Source organism: Peromyscus californicus, unplaced genomic scaffold (assembly GCF_007827085.1).
Source record: "Peromyscus californicus insignis strain IS unplaced genomic scaffold, ASM782708v3 Scaffold_1__1_contigs__length_55948999, whole genome shotgun sequence".
NCBI classification, from domain to species: Eukaryota; Metazoa; Chordata; class Mammalia; order Rodentia; family Cricetidae; genus Peromyscus; species Peromyscus californicus.
Genome location: NW_026294492.1, coordinates 47562576 through 47587730, shown reverse-complemented (window position 1 = coordinate 47587730; position 25155 = coordinate 47562576). Strand labels below are relative to the sequence as shown.

General features: G+C 46.9%; 1 long non-coding RNA gene and 1 pseudogene across 1 annotated transcript; both read left to right on the top strand.

The window, feature by feature from the left end:
• The first annotated feature begins 913 nt into the window (after positions 1–913).
• On the top strand, positions 914–18372 carry LOC128115723 (uncharacterized). Its single transcript, XR_008220280.1, has 4 exons — positions 914–1573; positions 3150–3330; positions 10349–10403; positions 18217–18372. It is a non-coding gene; the product is annotated as an uncharacterized LOC128115723 (long non-coding RNA).
• LOC128115722 (GTPase HRas-like) lies at positions 13584–14303 on the top strand (annotated as a pseudogene).
• Positions 18373–25155: the final 6783 nt, after the last annotated feature.

The following is a 25155-nucleotide window of genomic DNA, read 5'->3' as shown; positions in this document are numbered from 1 at the left end:
TGGGTTCCTGGAATTGAACTCAGGTCATCAGGCTTTGCAGCAGGTGCTTTTACTTGCTGAGACATCTCTCCAACCCCTCATGCTCAACTATCTCTAGATTTTTGTTCTCATTTATAGTGCCTTTGTAATTTTGTTTCTTGAAGTTGGAATGCAGGACCTTGCAGAGTCTAGTCAGTGCTTCTCCACTGAGCTAGTCCCTCGGGTGACTCTAATTCTTACTGTCTTTTCATGTCTTTATTCACTGAAAGATTGGAAAATCATTCAGGTTTCGTGGTGGCTGTAAAACAGCTAGAATTTAGCACAAATGACTTAGCTCATTGTAGTGGTATTTGCTCCATCCATGATCTTGGGCTATACGGCCCAAAGGGAGCGGTGCTTCTTGCCATTGTACCTGACATCTTAAAAGGAAAGGGAGGCCGGGCGGCGGTGGTGGTGCACGCCTTTAATCCCAGCACTCGGGAGGCAGAGCCAGGCGGATCTCTGTGAGTTCGAGGCCAGCCTGGTCTACAAAGCGAGTTCCAGGAAAGGCGCAAAACTACACAGAGAAACCCTGTCTCAAAAAACCAAAAAAAAAAAAAAAAAAAAAAAAAAAAAAAAAAAAAAAAAAAGGAAAGGGAGAAGGGTCATGAGGTCCCTGCTCCCTGCTTCGTGTTTCCTGGTGTGATCAACCTGTCAAGTGGATTTGCTCCTGGTCAGATCAGAGGACGACTTCAGCTGTCTAATCGGTTCTGTATTCATGAGTGTATTTCCTCAATTTATATCCTAATAAACTCCCTAATACTCCTTAAGCAGACTCCCATGGATTTCTCGCATTATCTAGTGCCCAACCACGCCCACGTCTGAGACCCATGTGTATTTACTGGGGCTACTCACGTGACCAAATCCTACCGCCCACAGGTGGCTGCTGGCGAGTTTCTCTGCACTGCAGAGCCCACACACAGCCCAAACCCCGCAGGAGCTGCCTGACCCCTGCTCAGGTGACTGCCGGCATGCAGCGGCCGTGTGGGGAGCCTGTAGCCCAGGCGGGTCACGCAACCGCGGTTCCTGTAACCACTGCCAGAAGCATTGCGCATTCAGTGGCGGATCGAGCACCTTGTCAGACAGAAAGGTGCCTGCGCTAGGCGCCTTTCTAGTTCTGTGCTCGTAGCGGCTGGGTCGGGTCCCAGCCCCCAGGAGATGGCCAGCAGACTGTTCCTTTACTTTTAAAACTGTTTGGTATAGCTGCTGCAAATTCCATCTTTTGAAACTCCTGCTGCCGCTCCGCCATCGCCATTCCGTGCACAGCCGCTGCCACTGTTGGGTGTATTACCTCATTTGTTGTGATCCCGACAGCTCTGCCCAGGACTCATGGGCAGGGGGTTGCCTGGCTTAGTGTTTGATTCCCAGGAGCCGGTTCAGGGAGCTGAGTCAGCTCGCACCAGACCTGTTTTGGCACTACACCTGCGACAGCTACTGGCAAAACATTGATACTTCATCCAAAAATCATCCAACGAACCAGCCATTTGCTCAACCCGGTCAATTACATCTGGAACAGCTGAACACTTAGGACAATCTCTTGAGGATCTTACTTGAGGTAAATTACTTGATAACTTTACCCCTTAAACTGATATAAATAAATTAATAAATAAATACATAAAAAATTTTGTTTACAAATTTCAAGTCTCTCTCACACAATGGCTGATAATACAATCTTTCAGGAATTTAAAAACTTCTTTGTTTATAATATGGAAGAAATTTTACAAGACATATATGACCTTCCTGGGACATATACAATTGTTGCCATAATTGTGACTAGCATAGTAATTCATATTGTATCATTCTCATATCACAAGAGCTGCCTGGTGTGGGACAGAAGAAAGCCAGTAATCTAGGGACCACTGTTGTCAAGATCCTATTTCTCTCCATGCTTATTCTTGATTTCTCAGAATCCTTTCTCACATGTCATGTCATCTTAAGATTCAAACTTTCCATTTTGATATTAATAATGGTCAAGTTTTCAGCAGTGAAAAAGAAATCTTTCCAATAACAATCTCTGAAGTCTCCAGAAGGAAGATGGAGCCCCACAACAATGACTCTACCCAATGCATAATGATGCCATTGAACCAAGAAACACTACTCAATGATCAACTTTGGACTGCAAACTCTTCAGGACAGTTCCAAGATGAGATGGTCCATCACATTACATTTCTAGCCAGAACCTCAGATAACCTTACCCATTACTCTGAGACTGGCTACAAACATTGTAACTAGCCCTATTGAGACTTAACCATTTGGCTTTCTTACAGATCCCACAGAGATACCATCGCCCCCTAAACAGCAGGAAACAATTTTAAGAAAACGATGCCCCCTCTCCCAAAAGTTTTCATTTTCTCAGGGTTATGGATAAGTTGTTATAGTGTGTGTGGGGAGGGAGGACAATAAAACTTAGACTCAGGATTCTTTTTTGGAAAAGAAGAAAGGAGAATGGATAGGTATAGTATATTAAGGTAGATGATTGTATCTACTAGTAAACTAATTTAGCAAACTATCAGCCTTAGATAATTTGCACTGATATGGATTCTTGTTTATTGATACAAATGTAAACTATTTTTCTACCCCTATTAAGATAATTTGTATATTGATACAAATTCAAAACAATAATTGTCATATTGCACACATGTTCATATATTTCATATATTGATATAAATGTAAAATTATATTTGTCATACTGTATGTATGTCTTACCTCTGTTTAGGATATTTTGTATATTGATACATGTTTAGGCTATTGTTATCATATTGCACTATACACTTCTACCTCTGTTTAAGATATTTTGTATATTGTCACAATTTTTAGGTCATTGTCCTTATATTGTACATCTATTTACAGATTGCTTACCCTGTTAATGTGAATCCTTAGTCTTTAGATTATTTTGGTAGAGAAGACTTATAGATTAATAGTCACCTGTGAGTGTCATATCCATAGTTATGTTAGTTAGGTTTTCCAGAGTTACAGAAACTTATGTCAGATGGATAGGTAATCTTCAAACACTTCATAGACCTAGAGAATATGGCATTTAAATATTTTGATAACTTAGAATTCTGTTGACATGAAACACAATTGCTCCTGGCAGCACCGATCTGATCCCGAGAGAATGTTGGTCTTTTCAGACACCCCATTTGGAAGTTTGTCTTCCTGGTACAAAATGGCCTGCTGGGCAAAGAACTGCCCATGCCTCAACTGCTGATGTATGCGCCGAGATCCTGAACGGAGGTTGGCTCATCTGCAACCTCCCACTTTCCATCTGCCTGGCCGCTGGACCTCTCAGCACAACACTGGCTGCTTCGATTGGTGAGTTTCCCTTAACCAGTCAGTGTAAATGGTTCCCTGGACCCATGGGAACAACTGTCGATCATCCAGTATCCTTCTGGTGTCCTTGGGGTTAGGGGTACCCCGTCCACGATCTTTATCAGCTATGGTCAGCCCCCACCACTGGCTATACCCTCAGCCATTCCCCATGACTGTGGTCTGAGAGATTGTTCCTGTTCATTTCTCATCTGTCGGACCCTCGTCCTCAGGCTACATTGCCCCAGCCCTTACTCCTTTGCTCCACCGAGCACTGACTGACTTGTACCACTCATCAGTCCTCGCTTGATCTCAAGGACGCCTGAGATATTTCAGCCACTGGATCTTGCTTTATTTATTTATTTATTTATTTATTTATTTATTTATTTATTTATTTATTTATTTCTCTGCTGCAGCCATGGGGAACAAGGCTTCTGATCTCATTAACCCCACATCTCCTCTGGGATGCCTTTGGAAAACCCTCAAACCTCTCAGCTTAATGCCTTACTTAAAGACTTCTAAGACTATCTGCCTCTGCACTAAAAAATGGCCTAAGTATCCCTTAGATAACAATAAAAAATGGCTGCATTGGAACCCGATATTTTATGGGAATTATCTAACTTCTGTCAGCAAACAGGCAAATAGAAAGAGTTACCTTATATCCAAGCCTTTTTGTATCTCAGCTCCAAACCCTCTCTCCTCGATTCCTGTTCACCTGCCCACGTGCTCCTATGAAACCTGAACCAGAAGAACCTCTTACTACTGCTTTAGACCCTGCTAATGAACCCCCGCCTTTCCGACCTCCTGCTCCTTCTCCTCCAGTGACTGCTCCTTCGGCTCCTCCAGCTCCTTCCTCCTCTCAGCCTCTTCTTCCTCTCCGATGTTGGGCCACTCCAACAGCTCGACTTTGGCTCCTGCCTCTACTCCTCCTGTCACGTGTTCTCGAGCTGCTAAGGAACCCCACCCCAGTCAGGCCAACCCGACAGCCATTCTCCCTTCGCAAGAGGTAGCAGGATGGATGGACTGGTTAACGTACATGTCCTTTTCTCACTGGCAGAACTTTCTTAGATAGAGAAAAAACTGGGTTCTTATATGTCTACTTCTACTTCCTTTATCAAACAATTCCAATATATTACTCAATCCTATTGTTTTACCTTTCATGATATATACATGATCCTTGCTAATAGCCTACTTCCTGAGGAGCTCAGATGGGTTTGGGAACAGGCTAGAATACATGCAGATGAGGTCCACCAGACTAATGCAGCCCATCCTCCCAGAGCAGAAGCAGTTCCTGATCAGGACCCACGATGGGATTATAATACCCCAGTGGCTCTCTAGATAGGGATTGCTTTACGACCTGCCTCCTAGCAGGTCTTTGTAAGACTGCACTTAAAGCAGTAAACTATGAAAAGCTAAAGGACATAATTCAGGATAAGGAAGAGAATCTGTCTCTATTTCTAAAACGACTTACAAAGGCTGTCTTACAATATACTAATCTAGATCCTGAGATCCCAGAGGGCAGACAGCTCCTCATGACCCATTTCATCTCTCAGAGCTTCCCCGACATTAGGGCCAAACTTAAGCATCTGGAGCGAGGGCCTCTGACCCCACATGCAGAAGTCTTAGTGCTGGCTTTTAAGGTGTACCATGGGAGAGATGAGAAATCCCGTAAACAAGACTGCCAAATGCTGGCACAGGCTATCTGACCAGCTGCCTGAAGGCCCCCCAGGTCCCTGTTTTAAATGTGGTTGAGAAGGCCATTGGGCTTATACCTGCTCTGTCCCATGTGGGCCACCTGGGTCTTGTCCAAAGTGCCACCAACAGGGACACTGGTCAGTTGACTGACCTTGTGCACCTCATGGCATGGGGACATCAAACGCAGACCACCCTCCAGTCGATCTTGGCAATGGATGATTGAAATGCCCATGTTCTGACCCAACAACAGTCATCTCCCACGGGGAACCTGGGGTAGCCATTACAGTATCAGTGTGATCCATTTCCTTCCTTTTGGACACTGTGGCCACTTACTCAGTCATGAGGGAGTTTTGGGGTTCCACCTCTCCTCTTCATCTCCCTATTGTCAGGGTAAGGGAGGGTAGTCCTTACCTAACTCATCAGACCCCACAACTTAATTGTATTTTCAGAGGTATCTCTCTTACCCACATATTTTTGGCCATGCCAACCTGCCCTGTGCCCCTAATGGGAAGAGATTTTTTTTTAGCTAAGGTAGGAGCTTCTATTTAATTTGCTCCCCCCATTTGCCTGACCTCAGACTCACCAGCAGCTCCTCTCCTCCTCCTCCTAGCCACCCAGCCCACTAACTCTAACATGTCATTTCCCTTGCCAGCCTCTCAGGTGGACCCTCAAGTCTGGGACTCTCAAAACCCTTCTGTTGCTAGGCACCATTCCTCCACTATTATCCAGTTGCAGGACCCTCCCTGGTACATCACCCAAGCTCAGTACCCCTTCTCACTCCAGAGGCATAGGGGACTTAAGCCTAACATCTCTGACCTTCTCAGAACAAAGCAACTTCACCCAGTGTCTTCTCCTTTTAACACCCCTATTCTTGCAGTTAAGAAGTCTAATGAAACCTACTGCCTGGTTCAAGACCTCCAGCTCATTAATTCTGCAGTGGTCCCCCTCCATCCTGTGGTGCCTAACCCTCACACACTTCTTCCCACTGCCCCTTCAGGAACATCCCATTTCTCAGTTCTAGACCTCAAGGATGCTTTCTTTTCTATTTCTCTCAGCCCTCAGTCTCAAAATATCTTTTCCTTCATATGGACTGACCCTGACACTCACCTGTCTATGCAGCTGACCTGGACTGTTCTGCCACAGGGATTCAGGGACAGCTCACACCTATTTGGTCAGACTCTGGCCTCTGACTTGCTCTCTTTGACCCTCCTTGGCTCTAAACTCATACAGTGTGTAGATGACATTCTACTCTGCAGTCCATCATTACAAGTTAGCCAAACTAACACCTCTGCTCTCCTAAACGTCTTATCCAGGGGTTATAGGGTCTCACCTTCCAAGGTCCAGCTGTCCACTCCTCAGGTCACCTATTTGGGTCTAACCATTACCCCAACCCACAAGGCTATTACTGTAGATAGAAAGCATCCAATCCAGTCTCTTGCAGTCCCCTCTACTAAACAGGAGATTCTATCCTTTCTGGGAATAGCTGGATTCTTACAGTCCTGGGTTCCATCTTTTTCTCTCCTTTCTTGTCCCTTATATGAGGCAGTTCTGGGCTCCCCACATGAACCCCTCCTTTACCCTGTTACTAAACCATTCCAGAAGCTCCAACAGGCTCTCCTCCAGGCCCCAGCACTTCACCTCCCGGACATAATTTGTCCCTTCTCCCTTTATGTAACAGAAAGAGAGGGATATGCCCTTGGAGCCCCAGGGCACCAGCTGGGACCCTCCTTTGCCCCTGTAGCATATCTGTTAAAGAAACTAGACCTCACCACTCAGGGCTGGGCACCTTGTATATGTACGTTAGCAGCTGCTGAGCTCCTTATTCATGAATCAAAGAAACTAACCTTTGGGTCACCCACCACTATCTTCTCCCCCCACAGCCTCTCCCATCTCTTAACTTATAAAGGCTTACAAACTTTACCTCCTTCTCCAGTTCTTTCTCTCTAAGTGTCATTACTGGAAGATGCAACACTTACTTTCCAGACTTGCCCACCCTTTAATATTTCAAGCCTCCTTCCTCAACCTAATGCTGACTATTCTCCGTCTCATTCTTGCACTGAAACCCTAGAGGAACTATTGCCCCATCCTTCACACATACAGGAGGGCACATTGCCTCAGGCCATTTATACCTGGTACACAGATGGCAGCTCCTTTTTACATGAGGGGACCCGTAAAGCGGGATATGCTACAGTGTCAGATACTGGGGTGGTAGAAGCACAGGCATTACCTGCACACACCACTAACCAACAGGCTGAGCTGATAGCTCTCACCCACGCCTTCCAATTGGCACAGGAGCAATCCCTAAATGTTTATACAGATTCCAAATATGCTTTCCATATCCTCCTGTCCCATGCTGCTATCTGGAAAGCAAAAGGAGGATCCATATCTAACTCAGGCCAAATAATGGCCATGATAAAAGCCTCCCGTCTCCCCAATGCTATTGGAATTATTCACTGCTGGTCCCATCAGACCGACAGCTCCACCATCTCTAAGGGAAATAATCTGGCCAACCAGGTAGCTAGGACAGCAGCCCTCCAGGGCCCAGACCTCCCCCACCTACCACAGGGAATCACACAGTACAACCCACATCCTCACAGTCAGCCCCTGACACTAGGCAAATTCTGTCCTATCTACATCAGCTCTTTCACGGTAATAGTCAGGCCTTGTCTCAGTTCATCAAAGCCCACCTACAGCCCACAGCTGAGGACTTACAGTTCTTAAGAACTATTACTGCCTCTTGTAAAATTTGCCAAAAGTCAGATCCCAATTCCAAATATCGAAGCCAACCTTTTCCAACCCACCAGGCCAGGGGCTCCCTCCCGGGGACTGACTGGCAGCTCAGTTTTACTCATATGCTCACTGTCAGACAAATGAAATATCTTCTCGTGATCATGGACTCTTTTTCAAGCTTGGTGGAGGCATTTCTGGGTTCTAACAAGCAGACTTAGACAGTCACTGACCTCCTCCCCTGGGAAATCATTTCCCGATTTGGGGTCCCTTACTCTCTTCAGTCTGTTGATGGCCTGGAGTTCACCTCCCAGACTTCCCAGACCCTATCTAAAGTTCTTAACATTCCTTGGCATTTCCATATCCCTCACCATCCTCAGTCCTCAGGGAAGGTAGAGCGTACCAACCGCTTTTTTAAAAAAATTCTTATTAAGATGTCACAGGAACTTCACCTTGACTGGGTAAAATTATTGCCTCTGGCTCTTTTCAGGCTCTGGGCCCTTCCCAAGCAACCCCTTTCAATTGTGCCATTCAAACTCACGTATGGGAGGCTGGCTCTAACTCCAGTCCTCCTATCCAAAGCTTCACCCCTCCCTGACCATCTGCTCACCCCCCTACTCTATCACCTCCATTCTCTCCTATGGAATTTTGCTGACCATTCCTTATTCCAGCCATATGACAACCCCTGCCCACCCCCAACCTACACTGGGAATCAGGGCCTTCTTTCGCCTCCAGACCAGCACCCCTCACCCCTTTCCCCTAAATGTCAGAGACCCTTCAAGGTAATTCTTTTTTTTTTTTTTTTTTTTTTGGTTTTTCGAGACAGGATTTCTCTGTGTAGCTTTGCGCCTTTCCTGGTACTCGCTTTGGAGACCAGGCTGGCCTCGAACTCATAGAGATCCGCCTGCCTCTGCCTCCCGAGTGCTGGGATTAAAGGCGTGCGCCACCACCGCCCGGCCCCAAGGTAATTCTTGTAACCCCCACAGCTGCTAAGCTCAAGGGCTTTCCCCACTGGATTCATCTGTCTCACCTGAAGCCTTTTACCCCATCCCCAACCCAAGGGAATTCCTCCTCATACACAATGATGAAAACAGGGCCCTGCTCTCTTAAGTTCCAGAGGACACCAGGATCAACTGCCTTGTCTCCAATTCCAGAAGAATGAGGTTTCATCCCACAACCGTACTCAATCCCACTGGATTGGAACCCCATGTGTTGTTTCTTCCTGATTCCCCCTCCAAGTTCTCCTGTCTCTACCAACCACATTCTGCTTCATCAGTTTCCCTCTGTGTCTCTAATAACAGATTCAAATTTCTAATTAACTACACAGCTGTTACAGGACCACCATTACCTGTAGAGTCACAGGCACAAGGACCATCAAATATACCTAGGTGGTAAGAAACAGAGGTATTCACACCCCTAGACTCAAAAGGGTCTGGACTCTGCCAAAAAACAGGCTTTAATATAACAATTCATTTCTCTTAAATGCTCTCAGCACTTAATTACCTGTGTCTCCTGGTGCTGAAATAATAAAAGGAAACAGGTGCCTTAAGGTTTGTCTCAGATGAAGATAAAAAGCCTAATTGATAACAATAAAAAAATAAAGCATGTTCCAGATTTCTCCCCCCTCCACCTCTCTCTCTAACACTAACCAATAGAATTCTGATAGCAGATTACTAAACACTATAACATCATGGCTACCAGCTCAAGATTTTAAATTCCCTTTGGTTGCTTCTTAATATGCTTAAAATTCGTCTCCTTTGTAAACTTAAAAATTCTTCCGAGCTCCAGAGCAGACAGGTCAGATCCACTTCAGATAAGTGTCATTCCAACCTTCTTGGTCCTGGGACCCCCTCCCTCACCCTGGGACCCCTCAGGGACCCCTCACCCCTCATTTCATCTGCTCTCTCCCCACAAGGTAAAAATTTTTTTCTGAACTTCCTCTTCTGCCTTGCCAGCACCTTGTCAGATCCAAACAGTCAGATCCAAGTGGCAATGGATGATTCCACAGTGGCGAAGACAATACAGTTACCTCAAAAGGCCTGGCTACCTCAAGAAAAGCCCCTTTTCCTACCCCCAAAAATTAACAGATGCCCACCAAGTCAGCTGGAAGCAGTTCTGGGAGACACGGCGCTCCCATTCCTGTTCACCTGCCACTCCCAACCCCCTTATTTTTATAATAACAAAAAGAGTGGAATGTTATAATTTGTAGCCACTTCCTAGTTACATGACTGTGTATGTGCTGTTCCAGCAGTCAGGCAAAATGCTTAGTCACCCCAGGGCCTTACGTCCTATGTAATCTATGTGCCTCATGGTCACGTAATCTGCACACAGCGTGATCACGTAATCACGTAATCTATGTGCATGTGTGGCATAGCTATGTAAGCCCATGTGTGCATGCATGGGGAGACCTATAAAATCAGATTCCACCCATTCCCCTGCTCTCTCTTCCACACTATTCATTTCCAGTATGCCCATTGCATGTTCCTCCTTTCCCTCCCCTAATAAAACTCTTGTAGTGGGTTTTGTTGTACCTCATGTTCTCTCTCACCTGGTAAATAGTACCACAAATAAATAACACACACTGTCCTTTCCGGATGAGCAGGACACAAGGAAAAGCGACTGCTGAACCTTGCCAAGACAAGCCTTGCCAAGACAAGGTAAGGTGGTCTTTCAAAATTCCTGCTTCTGAAAATGATCTGTCAGATATTCTAGGCCTGTAGCCAAAAATGGATGCCCCAAGGATGATGAGAAACATTAGTTGACTGTCCAGGCTGCCATCTGTCTCTGTCAATTTTTACAGTTTTCAGAAGTTGCTTGCTTATACTTCCTGTTTACTTGGGTAATATTATTTTACTTCTCAGATCTTTGATGGGGATGAAGACTAGATAGTTACAGTTATAATCCTCTCATATCTTAGCTAAGAACATTTTAGATACTAAAGTTAGAATTTTTAGGATAGGACAGCTGTTGGAGTAATCTTGATAATTTGCTATTTACCTATGATCTGGACATTTCTGGACATTTAGCATGTGTTTCTTGTTTGATGTTGTTCTTGTTGGTTGTAGTTCCATTTTTGTTTATGTTATTATCCTTTGTTTTTCCTGGACAATACTTGATAATCATTCTTATTGTATATGGTTTACATTACGTTTAGAACTTATTTAGACAAAAAGAGGAAATGTAGTGGTATTTGCTCCACCCATGACCTTGGGCTATATGGCCCGAAGGAGGCAGTGCTTCTTGCCATTGTACATGACCTGTTAAAAGGAAAGGGAGAGAGGTCATGAGGTCCCTGCTCCCTGCTTCCTGGTGTGATCCACCTGCCAGGTGGATTCATTCCCAGTCAGATCAGAGGATGACTTCAGCTGTCTACTTGGTTCTGTATTCATGAGTGTATTTCCTCAATTTATATCCTAATACTCCTTAAGCAGACTCCCGTGGATTTCTTGCATTAGCTCATCTCTGTCTGAAGCATCGGGTCTCGTGTATAATTTTAAATAAAAACTTTAAGGATTATTTTTACTTTATATGTATGGTTGCTTTACATGCATCACATGTGTACCTGTGGAGGTCAAAAGAGGGTATCAGACGCCATGGAACTGGACCTACAGATGCTTAGTCACCATGTAGATGCTGGGAACGGAACCCAGGTCCTCTGCAAGAGCAGCAAGTGTTTTTAGCCACTGAGCATCTCTCTAGCTCCTTGTTGTGGGGCATACATGGGCTGCAAAGAGTGTGCTGAGAGAAAGTTTGACAAATAGAGCTTAAGCTGTTTACACAGAGAATAGATACAAATGGTGCCAGAGGAAGTTAGTTTAAGCTGTTTAAGCAGAGTGTAGATACAAAGGATGGCTGAGAGGAAGTTAACTTGGGGTGTTTGTATGGAAATTAGAGACAAATGGTGAGGAAGGAAGTTAGCTCAAGTTGTTTGTGCTGAGATAAGATACTAAATCAAGAGATGATGTCAGGGCATAAACCATTTGTAAATAGGGTGACCTTTAAAACGATTGGTCGGTTCCTTCACCCCCTCCTAGGGCTCTGAGGTTTTCTGGTATAAAAGAGGCTTACTGCCTACCAATAAATGAATTCTTGCTTGACTTGACTTCGTGCTGCATCTGATTGTCTCTGGGTAAGAGGGAGGCTGGGGAACGGGCGAGCGGTGCGCACTTACCTTTCCTCGGTTCCAGGCCACCTCTTCACCCGTGACCTAAGTTCCCAGTAGGGCAGAACCCCAGAACTGGTGCTCTAACATGGGGTTTGAAGTACTTCGGCTGAGGCCAAGTGGTCTTCCAGGGTAAGTGAAACCCTCAGTATGGATAAGGCAACCTCCTCAAGTGATAAGCTAGCCCTCAAGGTCCCATGTTACATGTTTAAGTCTAGAGGGCTCGGAATTTCTAAAAGTAATGCTATCGCCATCTGGGAGACCGTAATTCTCCTTGCCTTTTGGGCCAACCTTATCTTCTATAGCACCTGTGCCCAAATGGAAAAGCTGGCAGGAGAAAGGGAGAAACATTTTGGCATACTGCCACTCCTGGCTTCTACCCCACCATCACAGCCCTTAAGGTAGCTTTTTACCAGGATTCTCTGCCACCCCCTTCTCAGATGTCAAAGAGGGAGATTCTCCCCAAGGGTTAGAAAAGAAAGAAAAGAAAGAAAAGAAAACAGGTCCCCTCCTGGGAGCCAAAAAGGATGGGGAAAGGACATGCGAGATGCGCAGAGAAATATACAGTAGAGGTTAAAGCAAAAGTAAAAGCCACTGCACCTGAGCCCTGCACCCCAAGGGATTCTGGCCCTCCACCTTGGGACCCCGGGGTTGAGGCCGGTCAAACACCATACATTTCATTAAGGAGAAATCTCCACAATATGGACCCCTACAACCAGCCCCTCACCGGGAGGCATGGGTCAGGGGACTATTTGACCTCCGGCCCTAATAGACCTCTAGAGTGTTACCCCTGGGAGGCTAAAGATCTCAAGAAACTCTGCAAAGCAGTAGCGAAAGATGGGCCAGGCTCTCCATGGGCTCATACCTTACTACAGGACATTGCCTGTGATCCCTGTGTCCCCAAGGACTGGTTAGATCTGGCTAAGGCTGTCCTTTCCAGCACCCAATGTGTCTTCTATATGGAGGAATGCCAGACCAGGGTAGAGGCCAATCGGGTGGCCAACCCCCCCATCCCTATCACCTATGACATGCTAGCAGGTACACCTGAAGGGTACTTTATGGAGGTCCAACAGGCGGTTGTGCAAGGTCTGTACCGAGATCAGGTTGGACAAATGGGGCTTGTAGCCTGGAACAAGTTAGATAAAGGGCCTGCCAAATCTCCCATAGCAGGAGTAAGACAAAAACTCAATGAACCCCCACTGGCGTTCATAGATAGAGTCCAACAGAGTATGGAGTTAATTTCCCCATTCATGGTTGCCCTCAAGGGATTACTGGAGGGACGGGAATGCCCCATACAACATATGGGGGGACATTCTGGGCTTCCAGGATTTCTGTCCGAGGGAAACCGTCGAGCTGATGAGCTGGCATTGGGATTTAGGATGTATTGATCTTAAAAGATAGTCCATACCTACAAGGCATGCCAACCCTTCCTAAAGATACCCCCTTTACAAACGCAGGGAGGTAACCCCAGAGCAAAATATCTTCTGACAAACAGATGTTAAACTTAAACATGTTTTCGTTTTAATAGAGCAAAAGGGGGAATTAACGCCCATGTTCAGTTATTCTGCACCCCGCAGCCATCATGCTCTGGCCTCAGGGCTACAAGGACATGCGCATCAGGCCCCAATCAGGGTCTTCTGCTCCCCAACCACCCCTTTGTGCCCCTTGTGGGGCAGGAGCTCCTGGAGTGACAGTCCCTATAGATGTGATGACAGAATACAGGCTTGTGGTGGTGGGTGCTGGAGGTGTGGGAAAGAGTGCCCTGACCATCCAGCTGATCCAGAACTATATTGTAGACGAATATGACTCCATCATAGAGGATTTCTATTGGAAACAGGTGGTCATTGATGGGGAGACACGTCTACTGGACATCCTAGACACAGCAGGTTGGGAGGAATGTGGTGCCCTGCAGGACCAGTGCATGCACACAGGGGAGGGTTTCCTCTGTGTGTTTGCCATCAACAACACCAAGTCCTTTGAAGATATCCATCAGTACAGGAGCACATCAAATGGGTGAAGGACTCGGATGATGTGCCAATGGTGCTGGTGGGGAACAAGTGTGACCTGGCTGCTCGTACTGTTGGGTCTAGACAGGCCCAGGACCTTGCCTGCAGTTATGGCATCCCCTACACTGAAACATCAGCCAACACTTGGCAGGGTGTGGAGGATGCCTTCTACACACTTGTACATGAGATTCGGCAACAAAAACTGCGGGAGCTGAACCCTCCCAATGGGAGTGGCCCTGGCTACATTAGCTGCAAGTGTGTGCTATTGTGACATCAGATGGCAGTACTCCAGCTGATGGTCGTCCTGCTCTTCCTGGCTCTGGCTGCAGCCCAGAGGGACCCACCAACCTCAGCGGGTGACCTGGGCAGTGATCAGTGCTGGTAATGGACCTAGCCAGAGGATCCTGGGACACTGAGGATTAGACTACCCTTTCATAAAGGACTTCAGTTCTCCCAAGTCCCCTAAGCCTGGCACCCATAGTGGGGACACAGTGGACTCCATGGATGGCCTTCTCTCCCCAGAGGTCTCATTCCCATACCCACTGCTGCCCCCATATTCTTCAGCCTCCCCCTCTTCCCTGCAGCAGCCTCTGACACCCACCCCAGGAGAACCCTACCACCTGCTTCCAGTATCTGCTACCACTTCCCAGGGCCCCACTACTGGCTCCTCAATGTCCTCAGAGCCTGGGGACAATGGTGACTATACCGAGATGGCCTTTGGTGTGGCCACACCCCACCACCGAGACCCACCTGCTCTTCCCCACAGCCCTCGCACACAGCCAATGGTGAAAGTAATGTCCGGTGCCCCGAGCTGAGGCGAAAGCTGTTTTTGCTGCTGCCACTGCTGGGTGAAGCCCCGCTGGGCCTCTACTTCTCAAGGGATGCTTACTGAGAGAGGCTGTATGTGGACCAGCCAGCTGGCACACTTCTGCTCTATATCCATGCTCTACAAGATGCCCCTGAAGAAGTCCCCAGCTTTCACCTGGGTCAACATCTTTCCTCACATGGCTACATGAGAATGATTGCCTCTACATCCATTAGGACACTAACCTTCTTTACCTCAACCAAAAACCTGGACCGCAGTTCCTGGGAACCGCTCAGCATTCGCAATGGTGGCTTCCCTTTGCTTACATCTTCCTCCAGGTCTTCCTGAGGTCCGCAACCCAGCGGGAGGACAAATGTCATTGGCCAGGCTATGCCCATATATACTTCTCCTTCATCAAAGACTCCTTCCCAGCGTGTAGCTCCTTCAAATCCCAGGACCTCTAGGCTCTTGGAAGGGGAAAGTCTGCCCTTCTGTTGCAACCCAGACATCTTGGAGGTGAGCACCCGCTGGGCCCTGGACCAGGAGCCTCAGGAGAAGTATGTGCAGGAGGCCAAGTACATGGTGGACACTGATGCCAGCGAAGAGAAGGTGACTGTGTCCTTCCCGGTGACCATGTATGATGAGGATGACTCAGTGCCCACCTTCTCTGGAGGCGTGGGGCTGACAATTCTAATTCTAGTAATTTCTAAATGTGACTTGGAACAGCCTTCTTTTAAAAATCATCAGCCGTCTTTAGGGGTAGGGATCGGGAAGGATAACTCCCTCTTTGCACCTTTAACTGGTTTCTTAACTCTTCTCTCCGTGAATGTTCATGTAAATACTTTAGATAGTAAAAGCCTTTTCTCCTGCCCACGACATTGGTAAAAAGAGACTTTTTAGAGAAATCCCCTGAAATTTTTAACTACTGTTGGGACTAGGAACCTAGACTGTGTTTGCTTCATAACTAAATCCTCCAGGGACAGTAGGGCTGATCTGCTAACTGATTTTCTGTGTTCTCAATAAATGTTGGGTTTGACTTGAAAAAAAAAAAGGAAGAAGAAGAGAGGGGGGAAATACCAAACAGGTAAACTTTGTAAAGGGGTGCCCTGAGCCTAAACCCTAAAATAAAGTGGGCTTATTTAAACAAAAAGGGGGACTCTCTGGAGCATACATGGGCTGCAAAGAGGGTGCTGAGAGAAAGTTTGACAAATAGAGCTTAAGCTGTTTACACAGAGAATAGATACAAATGGTGCCAGAGGAAGTTAGTTTAAGCTGTTTAAGCAGAGTGTAGATAACAAAGGATGGCTGAGAGGAAGTTAGCTTGGGTTGTTTGTATGGAGATTAGAGACAAATGGTGAGGAAGGAAGTTAGCTCAAGTTGTTTGTGCTGAGATAAGATACTAAGATCAAGAGATGATGTCAAGGCATAAACAACCCGTAAACAAGAAAATGAGTATAGGGTGACCTTTAAAACGATTGGTTGGTTCCTTCATCCCCCTCCTAGGGCTCTGAGGTTTTCTGGTATAAAAGAGGCTTACTGCCTACCAATAAATGAGTTCTTGCTTGACTTGACTTCCTGCTGCATCTAATTGTCTCCAAGTAAGAGGGAGGCTGGGGAACGGGCGAGTGGTGCGCACTTACCTTTCCTCGGTTCCAGGCCACCTCTTCACAGGTGCCTAAGTTTCCGGTGGGGCAGGACCCCACACCTTGTTTGAAATTTTAAATGGGCATGACAGCCACTGAAGACTCCACCCTTGAATGTGTTGAGGTGATAATGACCCTTGACTTTAGTTTCCAGACTGAGGGAGTATTACACACCACCCATAGGTCTTAGACTTGGAAGGAAATAGAGAGGACAGATGAACTTTGGTTTGACACCCTTGGAAATGTTGTGGATGTTACCTTGTCTGGGTGGGAGGATTCACAGTGGCTATTTTGGTAAACACTAGGGTGGACTATTTCAGTTACTTTAATTGTGTGAATTTTTTTTTTTTTTGGTCAATATACTTGCATGATTACCATAGGTTTTTACAGTAGTATGTTTTGAAAGAGACAACAGGAATCCTTCAACTATATTCTTTTTTTTTTTGAGACAGGGTTGCTCTGTATGTAGTCCTGGCTGTTCTGGAATTCACTCTGTAGACCAGGCTGGCCTCAAACTCACAGAGATCCACCTGCCTCTGCCTCCGAAATGCTGGGATTAAAGGTGTGTGCCACCACCACCCGGCAAACTATATTCTTAATTTTTAGTATCTTTGGCTCTTTTACGCTGTTTGTATTTTCATAGAGGTTTCTATGATGAGTTCTGGGATTTTGACTGAGATTTCTTTAAGCTGACAGGTGATTTGAGGAGAATCCAACATTATTGAGAAATCTGGACATAAACATTGTATACCTCTTCATTTATTTGATCCTCTCAGATTTTTTATCAGTGTCTTGAAGTTTTCAGCATAGGTGTGCGGTATAAGTAGGTGCAGCAAGGGACCACCCAACACTGCAACTCCCTGGAGAGAGGAAGCAGTTTAATAATACAAAATTGCCAGGCTGCTTTGGAGAGCGGAGGACAGCACCCAGCTGCAAAAGCTTGCTGAGTTTTATCTGGGCATCTAGCAGGGGGAGGCTGCTCAGATGTCGGAACCGTCAGGTGGTTAGTTTGGGGACTGTTTCGGACACAGAAGGTGCTGACAGTTGTGGTCGGGCACATTCAGGCAGCCATTAAGGGCTCCCGAGAAATGGTTTAGGTTTCTGTTACTAACAAACCCCTAGCTCAGGTGGGTGTCAGGTCAGGACCATCAGCATTGCCACTGTGGGGCCTGCTGTGGGGACCTAAAATGTTCCCGAGTGGACTTTATGTGGTGTATATCATTTAAAAATGATTATTGAAGGCCAGGCAGTGGTGGCACACATCTTTAATTCCAGCACTGGGGAGGCAGAGGAAGGCAGATCTCTGTGTGTTCGAGGCCAGCCTGGTCTACAGAGCAAGTTCCAGAACAGCCAGGGCTATTACACAGAGAAACCCTGTCTCAAAACAAACAAACAAACAAACAAAGATTATTGGAAGTGTTTTTTTCTAGTTGTTTATTGCTTGAACTGAAATATTGTTTTCTTTGAAGGGCTGTCCAGTGAATATTTTAGACCTTGCATGCTGCACTCTGGCATTTCATCCTCACCTCACTGTACCTGCTCGTCACTGCCCTCTGTTTCAAACCGGTTTTAAATTTAAAAACCACTTTTAACCTATGGGCCATAAAAAATAAGGTCAATGTACGTTTGGTCCAATGTTCAATTTGCTGAATGCTAGAGATACAAATGGGTTTGGTGTTTGTGTGCTGAGCAGGTATCATTACCATCAGAGTACAAACAATGGCACGTCTTTAATCACAAAACCTGTCCTTTGGACTCGCTTTCTCATCTGTTCTTGCTTCATGACGGAGCAAATGTCTTCATAAAGTCGTCGTTACCTGGGGTACTAAATGTCTCATTTCCTTCTCCGAACAGGTTTTGTTTTTGCCCAGGATCGTGGTGATGTATGGATGCAGAGGCTTGGAAGGTGTGGGTCTTTGCACTCCACAGACTGCTACAGGTGCCTGTGAAATTCTTAAAAACACAGCTTGGCCTGCTCCAGGCTGGCTGCAGTGGGGTCCTGACCATGGAGAGTGCTCCCTCTGCAGGACAAATTGGGAACAGCAGGCTCTGAAAAGACTAGTCTTCCTGGGATCCATACGCATGCTAGTGATTGTTGTGGGAATTCTGGGAAGGGCACACACCCCTTTCCTGAAGGCTGTAAGGCCTGACTCCTGATGTCCTTGATGACAGGACAGAGGCGGCACTGAGGCTAAGTAGATGGAAGCTGGGAATGTGAGGGGTGGTCCCTAACATCCTGCCACCATCAGGGTCACTGACTTGCCCCACCCACTTCTCGTGGAAGTTCAGCAGAGCCTGACGCCCTATGGTTTCCTCAAATTTGAAACATTCCGTCCAGGAGGGCGGGGAAGGCTCATGAGACTCAGTAGACAGACAGACATCTTCTCTAGCTAGCCAGATTCTTGAAGCTCCCCTCCAGTTTTGCAGAAGGAACAACTGTTGGGGAGAGACTCAGGGAGCCCCAGAGTTGCAGATTTCCTGAGTTGTCACCCTTGTGGTGGTGGACTGTTCCGGCGATGAGTCATCCCTGCTCCTGTGCGTAACCCTTCACCCATCCCCATGTTAGAAACCTCAATAAAAACTCATTGATTTGCCCAGTTGGACTTTGGTGTAATTGCTACTTTGGTCTGTAGTCAATGCTGTGTGACACTATCTGGAAAGATGTGAACAAGACAGGGAAACAATGGCAGACCAAAGTAATGATGCTACCCAAGGCTAACTTGGTGAACCAATGAATTTTATTAGTTACTTACAGGAGTATGGTGGAGGGCTTGTTTACAGGACCAGAAATGACTCAAAGACAGTTGCCTCACCAAAGCCCACCCCCTCGTGGGTGAGAACTCACAAAGCTGGGACCCTGGAGCACACTGCACAGCCTGCACTGTGGAGGATGTCCGTTCCAGGTAGTTCAGCTGCTCTCAGCCTCTTTCTGACAGCTCAGCCTATCTCTGCTCCTTCCAGGCAGCTCCACGGGCCTGAGAGTATCTCCCAGCAGGCCTTACTGCTTTAGATACGCTTGAGGACGGAGGGGGTCTAGCTACTAAATTGTTTATTCCCTGCAGGATGGAATGTTTCACCTCCCCTTAGATCAGTGGTTCTCAACCTTCCTGACGCTGTGACCCTTTGATACAGTTCCTCATGTTGTGGTTCCCTCAACCATAAAATTATTTTTGCTGCTACTTCATAATTGTAATTTTGCAACTGTTATGATCATAATGAAAATATCTGTTTTTGCCAGGTGGTGGTGGCATACATCTTTAATCCTAGCACTTGGAAGACAGAGGCAGGCCATCTGTGAGTTTGAGACCAACCTTATCTACAGAGCAAGTTCCAGAACAGCTAGAGCTGTCACACAGAGAAACCCTGTTTCGAAAAAAATAAAAAAATTCGTGTTTTCGCATGGTTTTAGTGCATTTTAAACATTGGTGCTGGGAACTGAACTCAGTTTCTCACAATTATGCTGCACTTCCTTCACTGACTGAGACATCTCCCCAGCCTCAATTTTACTATTTATTAAAGATGAAAGTTCATCAACATGTTTAAAAAAAAAGAATGCCAGCCAATCAATAAGAATCTGTCGTGGCCAGCCATTACTAAGAACTCATTAGGTGAGAAGGACAAAATTTAAAAAACAAAACAACCCAAATCATCATTGTTTAGTTAAAATGAAAGGAGTCTATAAAATGGCATGGCCGTGGCTAACAAGAAGGAGCGTGTTGGCTTGGAAAGACTGCTCGGTGAGTACAGGCCTTTGCTGGCAAGCCTGGTGACCCGAGCTTGCTCCCAGGACTGCTGTGTGGCATTTGGGAGTTGTGAGCTGTGCTGGAGAGAGCTTTCTGGTGATGTAGTTGCTTTTGAGCCATCCCCGTTCCTTGTAAATAACCCTTCATTCATTTGTAACCCCAATAAAAAAACTCAGCCGTTCACCAAATTGGACATTGGTGCAATTGTTACTCTGGTCTGTCATAGGCTGCTTTCTGGGATGAGTAGATGTAGGGGCATGTGTGTGCCTGCATCTCCCCAGGAAGAGTCTGTCACACAACACTTGGTGCTGGGTCACGGGACACGACAGGACCGGAAATGCATCGCAGAGGAGTGGTGGCATGATCCTGGCTATGGGTAACAAAACATAAAACTGAGGCCGAACAGCTTTAGGGCGGAGCATCGGTGGGAGAGGGATGCCAAAATGGCTACATTTCCCGAAATGACAAGAGATAGTGTGCCTTCTTATGTCAGTAGTCACATGATCTGGGATCACAAACCAGGGATCCAGAGCCCAGCTGGAAGAAGAGAGCTGAAGCTGACTTGGGTTCAAGCTGGGGAATGCTGGGAGGAGGGGAGGCATGTGGTCAGGGGGCACTGGGAGGCACCCTGAGCAGCAAGGGCCCAGGCAGGGCAAGGAAGAGTCTTTTTTCTTGAATGGAACCTGAATGGCGTGTTAAACAGTCTATATAGCCATAATTGATATTTTTACATAGGCTCTGGAAAGAGACAAAGACACCAAGGCCTGTGGACAGGGCCAGGGGCTAGGAAGGCTTCTGGCAATCAGGGAGGGTATGGGACCCAGGACAATGTCGGGCAAGAGACAGTGTGAAAGAGGAACAAGAAAAGAAAGAAAAAGAGGAGGAGGGAGGAGGGAGAGGAGGAGAAAGGGGAAAGCAAAGGGAGGACTCAACTAGGAAGACATGGAGGAGCAAAGTGGCCGGCTAGAGTCCCAACCTGCTTGCCAAAATCAGATGGAAATGACCGTTGCCCCAGTTACCCAGAAACCCCCAACCCCTGGTCCAGTTAGCTTCTGGAACTATGTCAGCCTTTTAACAGTATCCACTCCATCCCTAGTCAGGACCCTACACAGAGCCCCCCACCAGCCACCTGTCATCTTCTCTCAAGAGCAGTGTTTGCCCACAGCCTCCCCACTCCTTCTCTGGAGCCCTTTTGCCCCTGGAGGATGCCATGAGGGGCCAAGTTGGGCTGAACCAGCTAATACCTCTTAGGCCCAGCTACCTTCGCCCAGCCTGAGAAAGTAGGGTTAGGCCAACTGTGTTAAGGGTTAGGCCAACTCTGTTAAGGGCTAGGCCAACTGGGTTAAGGGTTAGGCCAACTCTGTTAAGGGCTAGACCAACTGGGTTAAGGGTTAGGCCAACTCTGTTAAGGGCTAGGCCAACTGTGTTAAGGGTTAGGCCAACTGTGTTAAGAAAAGGCAATTTATGGTCATAAACCTCATAAACCATGGGTACATTGTCCTTAAGATTGTACACTCCTTTGTGGGATGTAGGGCAAGATTGGGGGTGTGTACAAAGGTGATTCGCCTTATTGCAGCACCTTCTAAGGATGGGGTACAGTAAATAAAAGTATTTAGGTGCTTGAGGGCCAGAAGAGCAGGACCAAGCCAAGCCTGGCCTCAGGGCATCTCTCAAGTTAGAGGATAGCAAGCACCATTTCTGGGTGCAGAGCTAAGAGGCTCCATGGTGCCCCTATGCCCTCAGCACAGCAGCACAGCCTGGAGGAATCCATGTTCTGCCTCCAAGAAGGCCAAGGTCTGCGTACAAACAATCAGGAATAAAGACCCCAGCCCTGCTAGGGATTAACCAGGTCAGACTGCAGGGATAAAGGGCCCAGCTGCCAGAACACGGCTGAGGCAGGGCTGAGCTTCCGGGCAGGGGGGGGGGGCACATGAGGGGTGAAGCTGAGAGGGGTTCTGAGGACACCAGGTCCAGGCAAGGGAGGGAGAGCCAGGGAACACCGAGTGAGTCCTGTTTCCACCCCATCTTGCTCTGACTGTGGGACTGGCCTCCCACCTTGGAGAGGCACTTCCTGTTGAGGGTGTTAAAGGATTGAAGAGAAGAAAACGAAAACCGAGCGAGGGGAGAGACTGGCGATTATTACTGAGTTGCTGTGAACAAGTACTCTTCTCGGTTCCAGAGTGTGGGAAAGTAGCTCTACTGTATGCCGGGTCCTCTTCAAAGATGTGCCTACTGTGTGCAGTGTCGGCATAAACTCTGCTTCTGCAGATGTTCATTCTGTTTTAAATTACATTTTCTATTTATTATTCGTGTGTGTGCGTGTGTGCGTGTGTGCGTGTGTGCATGTGTGTGCGTGTGTGTGTGTGTGTGTGTGTGTGTGCGTGCGTGCGTGCGTGTGTGTGTGTGTGTGTGTGTGTGTGTGTGTGAAGGTCGGATGATAACTTTCAGGAGTCAGTTCTCTCTCTCATGTGGGTCCTTACATGACAGACTTTTCCTGAGCAGACACAACATAACACACATTTACTCACCCCAGAAAGAGAGCCCACGGAAGTCCAGAGTAACAGCTGCAGCAATGTCCAGTTTAGGAAGCGAATGGGTTTTTTAATGGGGTTACAAACAGGAGTGTAGGTGAGGGGCTTCATACAGGAGAAGGGATGACTCAAACGCATCGCCAGAAAGCCCTCTCCAGCATGGGGTGACAGCTCCCCAAACTGCGAGCATGGAGCTCTCCACACAGCTTGCAGGAGGCGGCACACTCCAAAGTCTTCCTTTCTGCGTTCAGCTTGTCAGTCTCCCTAGCAACTGTTTACTCTGTCCCCGAGCAATTCTTTACTCTGCCTTTGACTGCTGGATGGGGCTCCCCACGAGTCTTCCAAGTTCCAGTTTCCCTCCACATGGGTATTTGTTTATCTCCCTGGAGCAAATGTTTCATTTTGGGGAGAATATTGTAATTCAGAGGAAAATGTCATACAACACTCTACTCTCTCCTCTGGCTTCCTACATTCTTTCCAACCTCTTTCCCTTCCTCAGAGTTTTCTGAGTCTTGAAGGTGAAGATAAATGTCCATTTCTGCCTAAGAGTCAGGCCACTGAAGCCTGGCAGTGGTGGCACACGCCTTTAATCCTAGCTTTCAGGAAGCAGAGGCAGGCGGATCTCTTGTGAATTCAAGGCCCACCTGGTCTACATTGTGAGTTCCAGGAACTGCCACTTGTGTCCATAAATCAGTGTTGTTGTCAGCCTCAACTCACAACCACTAGTGGCAGTTACTCATGAAGTTAGTTACTTCTTTCTTTCTTTCATTTTCATTTTCTTTTTTCTTTCTTTCTTTTTTTCTTCCAGACAGGGTCTCTCTGTGAAGCCCTGGTTGTCCTGGACACAAGCACAAATATTTAGAATGCAGTTTGACAGGCATTTCACATCCACTTAATAAACACCAGCAGTGTCTTCCCCATTAGGGCCTGTGGCTCCCCAACCACAGGCTGTTTTCTACGTTCCTAGTACCAGTTACAAATGTTCCCCTGTGGGGCGGGCCTTGTGTCCAGTCAAAGGGTTGATTCTTCCATAACCGTCTGTGCTGCTATTGCAACTAGCTGGTACAGCTTGCCTGGCACTGCCATCATGAAGCGGACAGGATCGACAGCCGAGTAGGACTTTGGGGCTTAATCCTAACCAGCATCCTTAGTAGCAATGTCTGGCACTAAAGGAGCTAGCCCAGACCTAGCTTTATATCTCCAAGTCCTGCAACCAAAGTATGAGACATCTTCAGCCATAGGGTCTCGCCATTCAGTTCAGGAATACAGCCAACAACCATGGCAGTAGTTTTTATATTTGGGGGACCTCTAAGGCTTCTTTGGCCAACAGCTCCAAGGGAGGCAACCAACCCCTGACCCTGGGAATTTCAATCAACAACCATATGCATGGCTTTGCGGAGCATCTGTTTCTCCCTTGACAAGATACCCTAGTTTACTCCTCGAGAATGGATTGTTCATCCTCGCTTGTGAGTTGCTCAAAGGGTGTCCTGTTGTGGGAATTTGTTCCGTTCAATCAATGACCTTCGGGCCCTTTCTGGGTAGTGACGGTTAAAACTGAGGAGGGGGTTTGCACTCTCTTGAGTGGTCTTGAGTTGAATGGTGAGAAGCAAGAAGCAGCTTGGGGTGGGTCCGCTTCCCTCCCGGGGCAGAGGGACAGACAGGACAGCAGCAGCCGGACTGCAGGATCGGCAGCGGCGGGGTCTTCCTTGTTCTGTATCTGTGAGTCTGTTTCCCACTGCACCCCTTAATAAATCAACATATATATCTACTTATTTATTGTTTATTGTATATGGGCTCGCGCTGCAGTCTCCAAACCTGTAGAACACTTAAAAGTTAGCACTGTGGTGCCCGCTTCTGCAGCACGTACCCTAAAACTGGACCGACACGGAGATTAGCAAGGCCGCAAATTCATGAAGCGTTCCATGTTTAAAAGAAAAAAAAGTCGTGCGCCACCACCGCCCGGCACGACTTTTTTTTCTTTTAAACATGGAACGCTTCATGAATTTGCGGCCTTGCTAATCTCCGTGCCTTTAATCCCAGCACCCGGGAGGCAGAGCCAGGCGGATCTCTGTGAGTTCGAGGCCAGGCTGGACTACCAAGTGAGTTCCAGGAAAGGCGCAAAGCTACACAGAGAAACCCTGTCTCGAAAAAACCAAAAAAAAAAAAAAAAAAAAAAAAAGAAAGAAAGAAAAGTTAGCACTGTGTTATCTACATGTAATGAAACTTTTTTCTGCAGGTGGGCAAAGCAATTCCCAGGCCCACACCACCATCCCGTAGTGAATAGCGGGTTGTTACGGAGATAACCTAGTGAAGCACTCTAGAACTGGTCTATTGTCTTCTGTTCTGAGCAAGTGTCAGGTGACCCCACAACTTCACAACTAAGAAGATACTAATATAAACAGTTAACAAGGACAAATATACCATAAAATTATTTTGCTCACTTATCTGACTGTCTCATTCAGTGGCATTTTACAGGGTCTCCACGAATTTCCCTCACCCTCAAAAATCTTGATGGAGCT